Here is a 13706-nt window from a genome sequence, read left to right as displayed (position 1 = left end):
CCTACGGCTAATATAAGCTAGCATTCCTGATACCATTGTATCCCGCTAGCTTTCTTATACCTCTCCCATATATATATTACACATATTATATAATCAAGGACTCGGGGTTAAAAGTCAGGGTTGGGTTGGGTTGGGTTGGGCTGAGCCTAGAACTCAACCCAGGCCCAACTCGACCCTGACCCAGGGTTGGGGTTTTTCAACCCTAACCCGCCTTTAGGGTCAAAAAAGTTGGCCCAAGCCCTGCTCGGGCTCAGGGCAGGTTGTTAGGACCAAACTTTCACCCCTAAGTACAGGGTATTGCTTTCTTAGGCTACGAGCCCATTTGTTTTTGTTTATGCTATTTTTGTGTCTAGAAACAGAAAAAACCTTTTTTTTTTCTATTTCTGTGCTAAACAACGATTTTGGGAATTGCAAAAAAATGTTCTGACTTTTTTGTTTCCCAAAATATTTTCAATAGTATAGTCAGGTTCAAGACACAAGTGAAGGCACGACGTTGCAGGTATGCAGCTCACCAGTGATGGCGTGATGTTGGAGTTTCAGGTATGCTTCGTGGAGATGAGCTTTAGAAAGATGAAGGCAGTCCGGATTGTGAGCTTCGTACAACCAAGTTTGAGTCACCACTTCTAGATAGCAAGAAGTTTTAATAATGGGTTGGGGTTCAAGTAGGTAGAGTGAAGTATCGGGTTTTTCACAATTTGTGTCCCTCCCACTTGTTTCTACAAACAGAAAAATAAGTCTTTTTCTCCATTCTTGTTTCTAGACACAGAAATAGGCATAAATTTCTATTTCTATTTCAAAAAATAAGTGAAACGAAACAGAAAAATCAAACGATTTTTAAGGTGTTTTTCCATTTCTGAGCACAGAAAAATGGAAAAAACATGTTTTTAAAAACAAAATCAAACGGGCCCTATGTTTTGTAATATTTCTGCTCTGCAAAAATGTTTTAAGAATAATTTTTTTCCCTTTTTTACGAGTACTTTTGAGGGAGTGAAATAATTTACCAAACGCAACATATGAGATGTTCAAGGAGCACTTATGTGTGAAAATAAATTTATATTATATTCTCAAAATTTATTTTGAAGATGTATGAGTTTTTTCTGAATTTCTCATAATTTTTATCATTTTTTACAAATTTATTGTAATAAAATAATGTATTTTGTGCAATATTTCATTAACAGAATATCTAACTTTTACTTTTTGAATGACTATTATATCTTTATATAGTTTTTCTATTGTTCATAAATTTTAATGAAGAAATTACACTCCCCTCCCCTAACTTTTGGCTTAATACCACTCTTCGCCCCTACTTTTTTATAAAATATCACTACCCTCCCCTGACATTGAAAGATTCTATCAACTGATAGAAATCATAGTTAATCTATGACACTAGCATTAAATTATTTTATATTATACCTAAATTACCCTTGCATCATATAAAATACCTGGAATATCCTTTAGACCCCTAAAAGACCTCATTGTCTTCCTTTGCGTGGAAGAGAAGAAAATTCTCCATCGGTGAGGCTCAATCTCACCTCTAGGGTTTTCCTATGATGCTCATCTCTTTATTGTAAAGCTTTGATAGTTGAGGGGTTGAGCACCATTTATTTGGTTCTGAAACCCTTACTTTAGTCACAACTTCTCTTAATCAAAGCAAAGCTTGATGTGACACCACTGCAAAGCCTCACTCTACTCATATCGTCGGTATTGGCTATCTTCTTGATTGTGTATATGACTGCATTTGCGTGTTTACAAAATATATTTTCTTTGATTGCATTTGTGTGCTTATAGAATATCATTTTTGTTCTTTTGATTCATTTGTTCTCTTAAGAAACTTTTATTCTGTGTCAGCTTAGTGCTTCTCGGATTGCATGTGTATATGAAATTGTAACTCATACTAAGAGTTTGATGCTTAATTTCTCCTGAAAATTAACAATTCAAGCGTAAGCAAGTTCCCAGGGTAACCATGGGTTACCCAATATAGGAACTTACCATGCCAATATCAGATTCTCTAATTTTATAGCTTTATATTGTTTTCAATATAAGAATGCATATTTCTCCACTGCTTATCAACATAACATATTTGGATGGTTATCTATATTGATTATCCACTATTATGTCATATTCTAATCAAGGTCAGTTAATTCATCATCTGCAATGGAAATCAAGGCGACCATCTATTATCACTTCTATACGAACATCTCGGAACCTACTTTAGTAGATTCAGACAAGTACTATTATAGGGACATGGTGTGTGATATATACAATACAATCATAAGGAATGCCCATGGAGCTGTTGTGCAGAACTCTTTCTTCTTTTTCTTCTCTGGTTCGCTGATTTGGTACTTCTCTGCTTCTCAGATTCTCTGTGATAGTAGAAACCCCAATAGAGGGAAGAGGAGGGAAAGGGGTGTTAAAATGACAAGTAAAGAAAAATGGTTAATTTTTTTCTTTTTACACGTCATTTTAACACCTTAGTGGCTAATGGAATGTTTGATAGAATCTTTAAATGTCAGGGGAGAGGAGTGATAGTTTTTAAGAAACGAGGGGGGGAAGTGATATTAAGCTAGGGATGTCAATCGGTATGGTTTTCGGTATTCGGTTCAGTTTTGGTATGGTACTGAAACTTAATACTAGATACCGATACCATACCATACAGTTAACATTTTCAAGTTTGCAATTCCGATACTGAACCGACTCAATATGGTTTTGGTACGGCTTAGTTCGATATACAAACGGTTTTAATTTAACTCACTTTAAATGGGTTCTATACCCCAAAAATAAAAAATAAAAAAATAACTTTGGGTTTCTCCGTTTCTGAATTCTGGTTTTGAGCCTTTTGGCTTCTACCAAAAAAAAAAGCTTTGACGTTTTGGCAGTTTCTCAAGAAGTGTCAGTATTCGGTTCGGTTCGGTATACCGAATGGTCAATAATGATAGCGAACCGAACCAAAAAGGATTCTGTTTTCCCATACCAAAACCGTATCGAAATTCCTTCGGTTCAATTTGGTATCGTTCTAAACGATCGGATTCGATATCGGTTTTTGGTATCGATATCAAATTGACACCCTTACAGTAAGCCAAAGATCAGGGGAGGGGAATGTAATTTTTACATACATAATCCAAAAGCATTCAAAAAACTCTACTAAATAATAAAATATATATTTATATAATAAATATACGTGTATTTTAACCACAGTTACAAGAAACCGTGGCCATATATAGTTGTGATTTCTTCATATACATATATGGTCACAGTGTCTTCTAACTGCTGCTGAATGTGTGCTCAATCTACCAACGTCAGATCAACAAGTATTATACGGCAGCAGTTGTAAGAAACTATTGTCATAGGCTAAAAAAAAAATCGCATACAAATTTTGCTTCACGTCTCATTCCCCTCCTCCCCTTCATCTTTTTATCTCTTTTAATAGGGGAAATAAGAAGAAGAAGAGAGCGGAGAAGTGCTCTCTCTCTTATGTTTTACAGGTTGCGGGAGAGGCGCTTCCGGATCAGGTAATCCGAGTATATGGCAGGACTCTGGGGGTGGGTGAGCGTGAGGTGGGTTGAGGGTGCAATAGGGTGGAGGCTGTGGCTGCAAGGCGGGTGGTGCAAGGGGTGGGTCAGCTTGGGGTGCAAGTGTACGGGGATGCATTATGACGGCGGTCGATAAAGATTGAACTTCATTCCACCTATACTGTTAATCTGAAACTCTCTTTATCATGTACTTATTATGGATTCCAATTGTAGTTGTATTGAATCTATACGCACAGATGCAAATTACCTAAGGGCAATAATGAACATAAAATGTTTTGGAAATAAGAGATATTACTGTGATTAAGTTATTATTTGTTAAGCATAGTGATGTTACCAGGGACTATCCATTAGATAGGAAACATAAATATACATGAAGAGAGAAACAGATGGAAATAAACCACAGATGGAAAAAAAAAAAGAGTTTGTTATACTGCGATGGCGAAAAGACAAAAAATAAAATTACAAATTATTTGAAAACTTAAAAGGGTGTTAAGAAGAAATTTCATTAATAAAGCGAGGATAGTTTTAGGATTCCCATCACTTGTTCTGTCAATATTGCCTTTAAAATACAAGTCACACTAAATAAATGTATGATCCAATATACACATTTACCGGAAGGGTTCAATGGCTTACTTTGTGCTAGTGTATTATTATTGGGACTATATATAACAATTAGACTGCAAATATTCAAAATTCAAATCTGCTTCTAAGAATAATAGAGGCGATGTTTCCGAGATGGCCCACATATGAAGGTCTTCTTAGTTGGACAAATTTTATGGACATGCAGACACTAAGGTCCTTTGCTACAATATTAAAATTTGGCACAAACAGAATGCATACCAATATTGGGGGATATTTGATTGATTTAGGATGTTAAATTTAATATGTAACTAATCCAAACCATGGCCAATGAAGGGAATAGCCGCAGAAAAAAAATTTATGTGACAATGAGGGTGGGTCATAAGAGAAATGAAACTTACTTTGTGCTCAATCAACCAAAGAAATGAAACTTAAAAAACCAAGTGGCAAAAAAAAGAGAGGGAATAGAAATAGTTAGAATGTACTCCGAACTATTCACCCGCTAAGATATCTACGGAGACACTCGTCCAAGAGGACCCAAAAGATGTTTTGTTCATAGAGAAAAGACACAGAAAACTAGTTGTTGTCGACGTCCATCGCATTCTGAATGGCACGCAACAAAACATCGTTGATGTCAACAATATATTGGACGATGTTCATTCGATGTTAGTATACCTCATTACACATTTGATAGAGTTTAAAGAATGTCATATTGGTCCAAACAAACTACACACATACAAGGCCACGTGTTTGAGATTTAAAATGTAACCGCAAGCGTATGGATCAGTGTAGCTATGGGTCGAACACAGGGAGAACAGCCACTTTATTTTTTTTTATTTCTTTTAATAATGCGAAAGTGAACCGATTAATGATTGTGATCTAATTCTAATTACCGTCCTAAACATATATATCTAAAATAACGTCCTAACCATTCGTCATCTAAGAATTTAAAGACGCAAGCCACGCAATTAAAATTAAATAAATAAATAACTGAAAATAAACAACCCACGCAATTAAAAAAAAATAAATAAAGGAAAAAAATACTGAAATAAAAATAAAGTAAAAGAAAGGGGATAAAGCTAGAGAGAGACTCACAAGTAGGTTTCTCTACTTAGCCCGAGGGATGCATCATAATATGAGCTTCCCTACTTGACCAGAGAGTCACTCTTACAAGGGTTACTCTACTTGGCTTTAGGGAAAGGGAAACAATTAAAATAAAAACAATAAATTGATGGTTCTATGGCTAGGAGGGGCAAAGCCAACACATACACTAGCCATGAACCTTGGGGGAAAGGGATAACAATAATGTAACGAATGAAATTAAAATCCTAAATTAAGAAAAAAAGGGTAGTCAGAAGAGGGAATGAGAGGGGGGAGAGAAGACTATGAAGGAGCCTACTTACTTGAATCAATGCTTGAACTTGAAAAAAAATTGTTCCACGGCTCGTGATCTTGTCACCTAGATCTAAGCCTAGAACTATAACTTAAAAAATTACAACTCAATTGCATAAATCATAAACATAAAAAGGCTGAATAAGAATAAAAGAGTGCTTGCATTAATTGAAATAAAAAAAAAAGTATTACAAAAGTGATTGAAGAAAAGATAAAGAAGAACTAAAACTAAAGAGAGAGCAAGAGAAAGAGAGAGCAACTAAAAAAAACTAGAAGAAGAATGAATTGTCTCTCCTCCTCTTACATGAGTTGTATTTATAGGGAATGAGGAGGTAGGGTAACAAATTTCTCTTTCCTAAAAGAGAGAAACCCACAATTGATTGTGAGATCTTTTGAGTCCAAAAGTGCTAAGGTGGAGGAGAGAGAAGAGAGAAATAAATTTCCTATAATTTTTTTGCTTATTTTCTTTCTTTTTTTTTTCTAATTTATTTCTCTTCTTTTTCTCCCTCCAAGGGATGATTTTCTTCTTGCTTTGTGTGATTTGGACAATATTTTGGTGATGATGTGGAGGAGAGAGAAGATTTGGACAATCTTTGGTTCTCCCTTTTTTTTCTTCTCTTCTTGCTTCCATGATTTTCCTTTCCTTTTTTTATTTTTTTCTTCTTGCTTCCACGATTTTCCTTGCTTCTAATTTGATCTTGCTTCCACGATTTTCCTTCCACGATTTTCCTTTCCTTTTTTTATTTTTTTCTTCTTGCTTCCACGATTTTCCTTGCTTCTAATTTGATGTGGAAATCCCCTCCATGCCCTTAGTGCTTTAAGTGAGTGAAAAGCAGGAAATCTTCAACAAAATTCTCTAAAAAAAACAACCATGAGATTCAAACTTGAGACCTCTTGGTGAGCAAGGGAATTTTGTACACCATAGCTCACCAACTACGCTAGGTAGTTGTTGTTATCAAAAACAAATCTTTAATCACTTAAGGATGTGGTCCATCGATCCTTGTTGGCATTTGGAGTATTCCTTGTACCTCTGGGACAATTGCAAACGGGCTGGTCCTGCATCTCGGTTCAGTTCTGATCCATTATTCTTTTTCTGGCCTAAAAGAATAATCATTTGTACGGGTGACCAAACGAATGTGTACTTTTAATTGAACACGTCCATCTTCTTCAGAATTTCGTCCTCTCATAATCATAAAAAGAAATAGGACCTCTTTACGTGTAAAATTGAAGATATAGCGCCTGATAGTCCTTAATGCCTTGAAAATATAAAACTAACAAAAAGAGAGTAAAACCCAAGGTAGCTCCATTCTAAATATGTAAAATGCATGTTTTACTACCCTAGATTTCACACATAAATGTGTGCTCATCAGAATTCCCCCACACTTAGACTTTGCTAGTCCTCGAGCAAAACAAAAAGAAAAAGAATAAAGACAAAAAACCTAACTCACTTTCGTGGGAATCACGGTTGCACTTAGCATGTGCAACAAGCCTTTAAACCCCTAGGTCACCCCTAGTGGACGAGTTGTGTCTCGTGGGTATTTGCAGTGAATATACACCCAAAATTCAGAATAAATAAATCTCAACCTTGGCTAAAGGTAAGGCTCATACCGATCCAGAGCAAAGATAATTTCTCTTACAAGGGACCCCCACACTTGAACTTTTATTACCCTTTATCAATTCCAGGCACTAGCATATTTCTTAATTTGGAACTCACCTCGTCTCTTCCAAAACATCCTTATCTTAGGGCAAAACCACTTGTGAAGAAATAGGGAACCAATGACTAAGGCGTTGGAGTGTTTTTGACCAAACATGTTACCAAGCAATAATGACATTTGCACATTTTTTTCTCTTTTTTTTTTTAGAATAATAAACTCTATTCTACTCCACTACTTTTGGCTTGAATGACATGGTGGAGCAAACACCAGACACCCAAGTTACTATGTAGCTTCACTTTTTGCATATGTCCACAAAGGCAGTGATGCTAGAGTTACTTCAGAAGTTTCCTCCCAAGGAATTTCGATCAAGATACCACACTTCCTAAGGCGTAATGCCCTGTCTAGTTCCAAAGGAATCAACTCTTATTCTTCTTTATACCACATTTCTCATTTCATTTAAAATTGTGCATTTATCAACTCATGCCAAATTAAAAAGAAGGTCTCAACTCCAAATCAAAAGTACAAGGAACCCACAGACTTACATATGGTCCATCACCAGAAAACAGGAGTCTCTTATTTTTCAAAAGAAAGTCCCATCTTAAGACACATGCTTGTTTCTTTCTTCTCAACAGGGTTTTTATACGTTCAAAATGGGTACCTTAATCAAAACTTTTATTTTCATACATCAAGCAATCGAATGGTTTGATCATTACCCAAAAGCCAAAGTAGGACTTCATCCTTAGCAAACTCAAAAATAAAAAAGAAAAACAAACAAAACAAAGTGAAAAAAAAAGTAAAAACTGGTTTCCCTCCCCCACACTTAAGTCATGCAATATCCTCAATGCATGGAAAGAATTAAAAACAAAGATAATGCAAGGGGGTTATACCTGATTAAAAGTTAGTCATCAGTGTAAAAGGGTTCATGGAGATCCGTGACCTCTTCACTACTAGTAGTAGGAAACTCGAGGAACGGTTTCAAACACTGACCATTAACCTTCGAAATTACCCCTGTTCCTGGATTCAAAATCTCTATAGCCCCATGGGGATATACATTATGGACAATAAATGGGTCATCCCATCGGGATCTAAGCTTACCAGGGAAAAGATGCAATCGAGAGTTGTACAATAAGACTATATCACCAATTGCAAAAGATTTGCGCAGAATGTGCTTATCATGGAAAGCTTTGGTCTTTTCCTTGTAAATCCTAGAACTTTCATAGGCATCATTCCTAAGTTCCTCCAACTCAGATAGTTGGAGCCTACGATGAATTCCCGCATCAGACAAATCAAAGTTAAGCTTCTTGATGACCCAAAAGGCCTTATGCTCCAACTCAACTGGTAAGTGACAAGCTTTTCCATACACCAAACGGTAGGGAGACTGGCCAAGGTCAGTCTTGAATGTAGTACGATGGGCCCACAAGGCATCAATGAGCCTAAGGGACCAATCCTTACGATTGGGATTAACAGTTTTCTCCAAGATTTGTTTGATCTGCCTATTAGACACCTCCACTTGGCCACTAGTTTGGGGGTGATAAGGGGTAGATAACTTATGGGTGATCCCATAATTTTTCATTAGGGCCTCAAAAGGCCGATTACAAAAATGAGTACCCCTATCACTAATTATTGCACGTGGTGCACCAAAGCGGGAACAAATGTTCTCTTTGAGAAACTGGACCACCACTTTGTGGTTATTAGATTTACAAGGTATGGCCTCTATCCATTTAGAAACATAATCAACGGCCAAAAGTATGTACAAATTCCCAAAGGAATTAGGGAATGGTCCCATAAAATCGATGCCCCAAACATCAAATATCTCAACTACCAAAATAGGGTTGAGGGGCATCATGTTCCTCTTATTGATACGGCCAAAAGACTAACAGGCGGGGCAAGCCTTGCAAATATCAAAAGCATCTCTAAAAAGCGTGGGCCAATAAAATCCGCATTTGAGAACCTTTGCGGCAGTCTTCTTAGGTCCAAAGTGTCCACCACATGCATGATCATGACAAAAAGAGAGAATGGAATGTTGCTCATGATCAGGAACACATCGTCGGATAATCTGATCTGGACATATCTTAAACAAATAAGGATCATCCCAGAAAAAGTGCTTAACTTGGGAATGAAACCTATACTTATCTTGAGTGGACCAGTGATCCGGAGTCACACCTGAAACTAAGAAGTTGACAATGTCAGCAAACCATGGTTCACTAGACATTGCAAATAATTATTCATCTGGAAAGTTCTCGTTGACTGGAGAATCAACAGTCAAGGAATTGGGAAGCCGCGATAAATGGTCTGCAACTAGGTTTTCAACTCCTTTCTTTTCCCTAATTTCTAAATCAAACTCTTACAAAAGTAAAACCCACCTAATGAGACAGGCTTTGGCATCCTTCTTCTGAACTAGGTATCTGAGGGCAGAATGATCAGTATACACCACCACATGTGAACCAACTAAGTAAGACCGAAACTTTTCTAATGCAAACACAACAGCTAAAAATTCTTTTTCAGTGGTTGTATAATTGAGTTGTGCATCATTTAAGGTCCTACTAGCATAGTAAATGACAGTGGGCAACTTATTAATCCTTTGACCCAAAACTGCTCCTATGGCAAAATCCGAAGCATCACACATCAGTTCAAAAGGTTCAGTCCAAACAGGTGGTTGAACAATGGGTGCATTGGTCAACTCTTTCTTAAGTTGTTTAAAGGATTCTAGACACTCTTTGAAAAACTCAAAATTCTGATCTTTGACAAGTAATGAGGTGAGAGGTCGGGCTAACTGACTAAAGTTCTTAATAAACCTTCTGTAGAAGCCTGCATGCCCTAGAAAAGACCGAACATCCTTAACAGATTGAGGAGGTGGTAAATTATCAATTAAATCCACTTTGGCTCTATCTACCTTAATTCCCTCCTTGGATATTACACGGCCTAAAACAATACCAGATTTAACCATAAAATGGCATTTCTCCCAATTCAAAACCAAATTCTTAGATATGCACCTTTTCAAAACTAGGGAAAGATGATGAAGACATTCAGAATATGAATTCCCATGAATTGAAAAGTCATCCATAAATACTTCTAAGAATTTTTCGACCATGTCAGAAAAAATGCTCATCATGCATCGTTGGAGCGTAGCAGGGGCATTGCAAAGCCCAAAGGGCATATGCCTGTAAGCAAATGTTCCATATAGGCATGTAAAAGTGATCTTATGTTGGTCCTCTAAAGCAATTGGGATTTGGTTATAATCAGAATATCCATCAAGAAAACAATAGTATTCATGTCCAGCTAACCTCTCTAACATCTGATCAATGAATGGCAATGGGAAGTGGTCCTTCCAGGTTGCCGCATTTAACTTCCTGTAGTCAATGCACACACGCCATCCTGTTTGGACATGGGTAGGGATCAACTCATTATTGGCATTAGGAACTACAGTCACACCAGACTTCTTAGGCACTACGTGAACTGGGCTTACCCATTGACTGTCAGAAATGGGATAAATTATTCCATGATCCAAGCACTTTAGGATCTCTTTCTTAATGGCTTCCATCATCACTGGGTTAGCTCTTCTTTGGGGTTCCGTGGATGGTTTGGAATCCTCCATAAGATGTATATGATGTTGCACAATGGAAAGGCTTATACCTTTGATATCAGCCATGGTCCAACCTAGGGCTTCCTTATTATCTTTTAACACTTTAAGTAACTCCTCTTCCTGGCTAGAAGTCAGATTTGAAGAAATTATTACAGGAAGAGTCTGGTCAGGCCCTAGGAAAGCATATCTCAAATTAGATGGCAACTCCTTAAGATCTAGCGTAGGGGGCTCAACTATGGAAGGTTTGGGAATGGAATTGGAAAGGGGTCCTAAGGGCTCCACAAGTGTGTGAAGACCCAAGACTTCAGAAAAGAAATTTTCACTATCATCATCCAACTCATCCATACACTTTTGGAATTCTGAATCAAAATCAATATCAAAGTTGGTAACTAAATCATCAGAAAAATCCAAAAAATCCTCAAGCATATTGATCTCTTCTTCCATATATGGTTGCTTGCCAATCCTAAACATGTTAAACTCAACAGTTTGGTTACCAAAAGATAATCTTAGAAAACCATTCTGGCAATTGATTAATGCATTACTGGTAGCCAAGAATGGTCTTTCTAGAATTATTGGGATCTCATCCTTGGTTGAGAATGGCTTAGTATCTAACACAATGAAATCAACAGGGAAAATAAATTCCCCCACCTTTAGTAAGACATCCTCAACCATCCCTTTAGGAATCTTAACAGACCTATCTGTCAACTGAAGAGTAGTTCCAGTGGCTTTCAATTCTCCCAATCCTAGTTGCTTGTATACATGGTAAGGTAAAAGATTCACACTTGCGCCAAGGTCAAGTAAGGTATGCTCAATATAGGTGTTGCCTATGACACAAGATATGGTAGGGCTCCCTGGATCCTTATACTTGGCTATTATAGGCTGAGTAATTATGGAACTAATGTTACCTGCCAAGAATGCCTTTTTGGGCACACTAGTGATACATTTGTGAGTACACAAATCTTTCAGTACCTTTGCATAGGCGGGGATCTGGGATATGGCATCCAAAAGAAGGATGTTCACTTCTACCTTTTTGAAGACTTCTAAAATTTTGTCCATGGAAGCAGTCTTCTTTTTGTTTACCAAGCGATTAGGAAATGGGACAGGATGAACATAAGGACTGTTAGGGATTTGCCCTTTTTCAAAGGAATCATTTTTGGTTTCCTCAACCAAATCATCTTTAGTTTTAGAAGAATCTTTAGGTTCATCAGACGAACCTGAAACAAGAGGCACACTTGTGTCCTCAACTGAAGGACAGCTAACAGGAGTAAAAGATGGGGAAGAGTTAGGAACACTCTGTTGGTACTCTCTACCACTCCTAAGAGCATAAATAATATTACATTGATTGGAGAGCCCTTATTGGGTTTGACCTTATACTATATTTAGTGGTGCATTAGTTGGTCCTTGTGAACTAACAGGCTGATGATGCCTAGGGTTAGGCTCTGGTTGACTGGGTAAAGTTCCCTTCTCCCTCTCACGCATAATTGGATAACTTGGGTAAGTTCTCTCGTAAGATTTTGATGGCTTGTTATGAGGAGGGCCATATTTTTTTCCAAGTCACTTATTCTACTTGCCTCTCCAGTGTTGGTAAACCCAGGGGGTTGCTGATAAGATGATAGGAGAGGGGCCCTAGGAAAACTGGCTTGAGGTCCTTCATCTGTAAAGGATGTGAATCCCTCAGGGCACATAGACTCTATCATTTGTTTTGTTGGGTAATCAATACCCTCATAAGTTATTTGACATAAATGCCATAGGTCTAGGCCATGGTGAGGGCATTCTTGGAGTAGATCCTTGAATCTCTCTATAAGTTTGGAAAATGACTCACTAGGCTTTTGCCTAAACTGAAGGATATCACTTCTAAGCTTATTGGTCTTGTGAGTTGGGAAAAACTTCTTAAGGAAGACAATTGTGAACTGTTCCCATGAGGTTATGGAATTTATGGGTAACCCATACAACTACTTCTTAGCTTGGTCTTTCAATGCAAAAGTGATAAACCTAAGCTTAACAGCATCATCAGAAAGCTGTTGGATCTTAATTAGAACACATACCTCTTCAAATTCCCTTAGAAATAGGTATGCATCCTCAGAGGTCAACCCATGGAAGTGGGGCAACAGAGTGATGTATTGAGATTTGAGTTCAAAATTATTGCCCTGGGCTTGTGGTAGAACTATGCAGGAAGGTTGGGCTGTTCTAGCAGGGTAGAACCTATCTTTCAGAGATTTAGGTGAAGGGTTATGCTGTTGGTCTCCCATATTGAAGGGTTTTAAAGAGAGCAAACGTATAGGGTCACTATTTGTTGGATCTCTTCTTTCTAATCGATTCTTAGTATTACGTACCCACTTAACACTCATGCAACAGAAAACTACCCACAACTAAAGTAAGACAAGCACAAAAGAATGGATAGCAAAACTTTTTTTTTTTAATGATTTTTTGATTTTTTTGATTTTTTTGATTTTTTTTTTGGCTTTTTGGGAGCTTACCGGCAGGGATCCGGGGTTGCTCAGGTCAATTCCTGAGGTACTGCTACAGGGCGAAACCTGTCTTTATCATACTGTGAGGCATGACGACCTCCACTGATACAACTATTATTGCAAGTTGTTCTTCTCAGGAATTCAATAAAAAAAAGAAAAAATATAAAACAAAGCAAACAAAGCACTCCGATTTACCAAAAGAAAGTGAAAAATAACATGGAACTGTCTCCCCGGCAACGGCGCCAAAAACTTGTTTGAGATTTAAAATGTAACCGCAAGCGTACGGATCAGTGTAGCTACGGGTCGAACATAGGGAGAGCAGCCACTTTATTTTTTTATTTCTTTTAATAATGCGAAAGTGAACCGATTAATGATTGTGATCTAATTCTAATTACCGTCCTAAACATATATATCTAAAATAACGTCCTAACCATTCGTCATCTAAGAATTTAAAGACGCAAGCCACGCAATTAAAATTAAATAAATAAATAACTGAAAA

The 13706-nt window shown here is 37.3% G+C and overlaps 1 non-coding gene across 1 annotated transcript; it reads left to right on the top strand.

Annotated features, from left to right (window-relative positions):
* Positions 1-12494: 12494 nt before the first annotated feature.
* LOC122072436 lies at positions 12495-12601 on the top strand. Its single transcript, XR_006138451.1, has one exon. It is a non-coding gene; the product is annotated as a small nucleolar RNA R71 (small nucleolar RNA).
* Positions 12602-13706: the final 1105 nt, after the last annotated feature.

This window comes from Macadamia integrifolia, chromosome 2 (assembly GCF_013358625.1).
Source record: "Macadamia integrifolia cultivar HAES 741 chromosome 2, SCU_Mint_v3, whole genome shotgun sequence".
Taxonomy (NCBI): Eukaryota; Viridiplantae; Streptophyta; class Magnoliopsida; order Proteales; family Proteaceae; genus Macadamia; species Macadamia integrifolia.
This window is presented reverse-complemented; position numbering and strand designations above follow the sequence as displayed.